Source organism: Caretta caretta, chromosome 4 (assembly GCF_965140235.1).
Source record: "Caretta caretta isolate rCarCar2 chromosome 4, rCarCar1.hap1, whole genome shotgun sequence".
Taxonomy (NCBI): Eukaryota; Metazoa; Chordata; order Testudines; family Cheloniidae; genus Caretta; species Caretta caretta.
Genome location: NC_134209.1, coordinates 77,531,513 through 77,537,512, shown reverse-complemented (window position 1 = coordinate 77,537,512; position 6,000 = coordinate 77,531,513).

Here is a 6,000-nt window from a genome sequence, read left to right as displayed (position 1 = left end):
TAAAGCTGATTTAGTAGTCACTGAAAGATATGGGACCCCTCAACACCCCAATTTTAGTCAGTTGTTAATAGAATGTCACTTTAAAATATTTATAAAATGCAGAAAAGATCCCCTCCATCTAGCTTTCTCTTTATCAACTGTATAGGCATATATACTTTTCATCATAGGTAAGGTCCTCCATGTAATTACATGATTACAGTGAGGTAGTTCTTTAAGAAGCTACATTCCCTTTCAACCTAAATTGTACACCGTTAAACCTGTGTAAACTTCAGTGCACAAAGTTGTAGGGAGAGTATAAAGGTAACTGAACAAGTGAAGTTGGTCCAATATGAGATATTACCTCACACACCTTATCTCTCTTTTCAGAGTAACAGCCGTGTTAGTCTGTATTCGCAAAAAGAAAAGGAGTGCTTGTGGCACCTTAGAGACTAACCAATTTATTTGAGCATGAGCTTTCGTGAGCTACAGCTCACTTCATTGGATGCATACTGTGGAAAATACAGAAGATGTTCTTATACATACAAACCATGAAAAAATGGGTGTTTACCACTACAAAAGGTTGTCTCTCCCCCCACTGCACTCTCCTGCTGGTAATAGCTTATCTAAAGTGATCACCCTCCTTACAATGTGTATGATAATCAAGCTGGGCCGTTTCCAGCACAAATCCAGGGTTTAACAAGAACGTCTGAGGAACGGGGGGGGGGAGGGTAGGAAAAAACAAGGGGAAATAGGCTACCTTGCGTAATGACTTAGCCACTCCCAGTCTCTATTCAAGCCTAAGTTAATTGTATCCAATTTGCAAATGAATTCCAATTCAACAGTCTCTCGCTGGAGTCTGGTTTTGAAGTTTTTCTGTTGTAATATCGCAACTTTCATGTCTGTAGTCGCGTGACCAGAGAGATTGAAGTGTTCTCCGACTGGTTTATGAATGTTATAATTCTTGACGTCTGATTTGTGTCCATTTATTCTTTTACGTAGAGACTGTCCAGTTTGGCCAATGTACATGGCAGAGGGGCATTGCTGGCACATGATGGCATATATCACATTGGTGGATGTGCAGGTGCCACAAGTACTCCTTTTCTTATCTCTCTTGTGCCTCACTATCAATTATATAGAGTATTTAACCGTGCATGTCACATGGTATAATAATAGTAATAGCTTTGTATCATCAAGTGAATTTGTAAAATTAGTTAACTGCTGGGCTATAGGTAGCAATGTGAGTGTGACATACCATGGTACAATCCAGACTAATAAGTAGCCATGTCATCCCTGCCCTGTAACCTGGGGTGCCCTTTACAATGCCTTGCTACTGTCGCCACCAACCTGGAATGCTCACAAACAGTCTCCAGCACATAAATCACTCCCACTTAGTCTGTGTGTGCTGCAGCCAGTCAGCCACACCTGGGCTCTTACCAGCCTTGAAGACTATCACAGGATGATCCCAAACACATTCCCAGTTCCAGATTTCCCCCCATAAATGTATGTGCTGTACTGCCCGCCCCTCTCCTGGACAGTACAAATATACTGAATCCATTATTCCTTTAAGGGAATAATATGCACACAATTTGTTACCCCAAATGGATTTACCCAGTCACTTCAATTTGAACACACTGGATTAAATAAAACAGTAAAACAAGTTATCTGTTTAGCCTGTGAGCTCTTTGGGACAGGGACAGTCTGTTGGGCAGGAACTGTCAGGGCCCTAATCTTTGTTGGTGCCTTTAAGAGCTACTGTCATACAAATAATAACACCTCAACTACTATAAGCACATTTTAATAGGAAAGTAGGAGCTGCCATACTGCATCCATCTATTCTGTCTCTAGGCCCTGGTCTACACTAGGACTTTAGATCGAATTTAGCAGCGTTAAATCGATTTAAACCTGCACCCGTCCACACAATGAAGCCCTTTATTTCGACTTAAAGGGCTCTTAAAATCGATTTCCTTACTCCACCCCTGACAAGTGGATTAGCGCTTAAATCGACGTTGCCGGCTCGAATTTGGGGTACTGTGGACACAATTCGATGGTATTGGCCTCCGGGAGCTATCCCAGAGTGCTCCATTCTGACCGCTCTGGACAGCGCTCTCAACTCAGATGCACTGGCCAGGTAGACAGGAAAAGAACCGCGAACTTTTGAATCTCATTTCCTGTTTGGCCAGCGTGGCAAGCTGCAGGTGACCATGCAGAGCTCATCAGCAGAGGTGACCATGATGGAGTCCCAGAATCGCAAAAGAGCTCCAGCATGGACTGAACGGGAGGTACGGGATCTGATCGCTGTTTGGGGAGAGGAATCCGTGCTATCAGAACTCCGTTCCAGTTTTCGAAATGCCAAAACCTTTCTGAAAATCTCCCAGGGCATGAAGGACAGAGGCCATAACAGGGACCCGAAGCAGTGCCGCGTGAAACTGAAGGAGCTGAGGCAAGCCTACCAGAAAACCAGAGAGGCGAACGGCCGCTCTGGGTCAGAGCCCCAAACATGCCGCTTCTATGATGAGCTGCATGCCATTTTAGGGGGTTCAGCCACCACTACCCCAGCCGTGTTGTTTGACTCCTTCAATGGAGATGGAGGCAATACAGAAGTAGGTTTTGGGGACGAAGAAGATGATGAGGAGGAGGTTGTAGATAGCTCACAGCAAGCAAGCGGAGAAACCGGTTTTCCCGACAGCCAGGAACTGTTTCTCACCCTAGACCTGGAGCCAGTACCCCCCGAACCCACCCAAGGCTGCCTCCTGGACTCAGCAGGCGGAGAAGGGACCTCTGGTGAGTGTACCTTTTAAAATGCTATACATGGTTTAAAAGCAAGCATGTGAAAGGATTACTTTGCCCTGGCATTTGCGGTTCTGCCTTTGCAAAAGGTTTCTGGGGAGGGCAGCCTTATTTCGTCCTTCATGGTAGGACACTTTACCACTCCAGGCCAGCAACACGTACTGGGGAATCACTGTAGAACAAAGCATTGCAGTGTATGTTTGCTGGCATTCAACCAAAATCCGTTCACGCGGTGGGAGGAGGCAAAATGCGACCTTGTAACGAAAGCACATGTGCTATGTATGTAATGTTAACTTTCAAGGTTTACCCTGAAAGAGTGTAGCCACTGTTTTATAAAATGTGTCTTTTTAAATACCGCTGTCCCTTTTTTTTTCTCCACCAGCTGCATGTGTTTCAATGATCACAGGATCTTCTCCTTCCCAGAGGCTAGTGAAGCTTAGAAAGAAAAAAAAACGCACTCGCGATGAAATGTTCTCCGAGCTCATGCTGTCCTCCCACACTGACAGAGCACAGACGAATGCGTGGAGGCAAATAATGTCAGAGTGCAGGAAAGCACAAAATGACCGGGAGGAGAGGTGGAGGGCTGAAGAGAGTAAGTGGCGGGCTGAAGAGAGTAAGTGGCGGGCTGAAGACAGGGCTGAAGCTCAAAGGTGGCGGCAGCGTGATGAGAGGAGGCAGGATTCAATGCTGAGGCTGCTGCAGGACCAAACCAGTATGCTCCAGTGTATGGTTGAGCTGCAGCAAAGGCAGCTGGAGCACAGACTGCCACTGCAGCCCCTCTGTAACCAACCGCCCTCCTCCCCAAGTTCCATAGCCTCCACACCCAGACGCCCAAGAACACGGTGGGGAGGCCTCCGGCCAACCAGCCACTCCCCCACAGAGGATTGCCCAAAAAAAAGAAGGCTGTCATTCAATAAATTTTAAAGTTGTAAACTTTTAAAGTGCTGTGCTTAAAGTGCTGTGTGGCATTTTCCTTCCCTCCTCCACCACCCCTCCTGGGATACCTTGGTAGTCATCCCCCTATTTGTGTGATGAATGAATAACGAATGCATGACTGTGAAGCAGCAATGACTTTATTGGCTCTGCAAGCAATGATTAAAGGGAGGAGGGGAGGGTGGTTAGCTTACAGGGAAGTAGAGTGAACCAAGGGGCGGGGGGGTTCATCAAGGAGAAACAAACAGAACTTTTACACCGTAGCCTGGCCAGTCATGAAACTGGTTTTCAAAGCTTCTCTGATGCGTACCGCGCCCTCCTGTGCTCTTCTAACCGCCCTGGTGTCTGGCTGCGCGTAACCAGCAGCCAGGCGATTTGCCTCAACCTCCCACCCCGCCATAAACGTCTCCCCCTTACTCTCACAGATATTGTGGAGCACACAGCAAGCAGTAATAACAGTGGGAATATTGGTTTCGCTGAGGTCTAAGCGAGTCAATAAACTGCGCCAGCGCGCCTTTAAACGTCCAAATGCACATTCTACCACCATTCTGCACTTGCTCAGCCTGTAGTTGAACAGCTCCTGACTACTGTCCAGGCTGCCTGTGTACGGCTTCATGAGCCATGGCATTAAGGGGTAGGCTGGGTCCCCAAGGATAACTATAGGCATTTCAACATCCCCAACAGTTATTTTCTGGTCTGGGAATAAAGTCCCTTCCTGCAGCTTTTGAAACAGACCAGAGTTCCTGAAGATGCGAGCATCATGCACCTTTCCCGGCCATCCCACGTTGATGTTGGTGAAACGTCCCTTGTGATCCACCAGAGCTTGCAGCACTATTGAAAAGTACCCCTTGCGGTTTATGTACTCGGCGGCTTGGTGCTCCGGTGCCAAGATAGGGATATGGGTTCCATCTATAGCCCCACCACAGTTAGGGAATCCCATTGCAGCAAAGCCATCCACTATGACCTGCACATTTCCCAGGGTCACTACCCTTGATATCAGCAGATCTTTGATTGCGTGGGCTACTTGCATCACAGCAGCCCCCACAGTAGATTTGCCCACTCCAAATTGATTCCCAACTGACCGGTAGCTGTCTGGCGTTGCAAGCTTCCACAGGGCTATCGCCACTCGCTTCTCAACTGTGAGGGCTGCTCTCATCTTGGTATTCATGCGCTTCAGGACAGGGGAAAGCAAGTCACAAAGTTCCATGAAAGTGCCCTTACGCATGCGAAAGTTTCGTAGCCACTGGGAATCGTCCCAGACCTGCAACACTATGCGGTCCCACCAGTCTGTGCTTGTTTCCCGAGCCCAGAATCGGCGTTCCACAGCATGAACCTGCCCCATTAGCACCATGATGCATGCATTGGCAGGGCCCATGCTTTCAGAGAAATCTGTGTCCATGTCCTGATCACTCACGGGACCGCGCTGACGTCGCCTCCTCGCCCGGTATCGCGTTGCCATGTTCTGGTGCTGCATATACTGCTGAATAATGCGTGTGGTGGTTAATGTGCTCCTAATTGCCAAAGTGAGCTGAGCGGGCTCCATGCTTGCCGTGGTATGGCGTCCGCACAGAAAAAAGGCGCGGAACGATTGTCTGCCGTTGCTCTGACGGAGGGAGGGGCGACTGACGACACGGCTTACAGGGTTGGCTTCAGGGAGCTAAAATCAACAAAGGGGGTGCCTGTACATCAAGGAGTATTTCAGGCAGGACTGCACGGAGGGTTCCAATAAGAAATGGTGCACCTAAGTTATCGTTGTTATTGGAACAAGGAGGTTAGCCTGGCCTCTGATTGATACATGGCTAGATTTACCTCGCTGCACCTTCTCTGTGAGTGACTGCAGTGTGACCTAGAGGAATGAGTCCCCTAGACAGGGGAGGAGGCAAATGAGTACAAAACAAATCTGGTCTATTTCTTGTTTTGACCCACTCCATCTATCTTTTACATCTTTGGCTGGCAGCAGACGGTGCAGAAGGACTGCATGCCATCCACATCTCATGGCTGCTTGGCAGAAGATGGTACAGTACGCCTGCTAGCCATCCCCATCTCTTGCCTGCCTGGCAGAAGATGGTGCAATACGACTGCTAGCAATCCTCATCTCTTGCCTGCCTGGCAGAAGATGGTACAGTACGACTGCTAGCAGTCCGTATCGCCTGCCTGCTCACCATAAGACGGTTCAATAGGACTGACTGCAGGACTAAAGAGAATGACCTGGTCAAGTCACTCCAAATTTAGTCCCTGCGCCCATGTCTGCCCAGGCGCTCCCAGCCGACGCGGCCAGGAGCACCTCGGACACGATGAGGA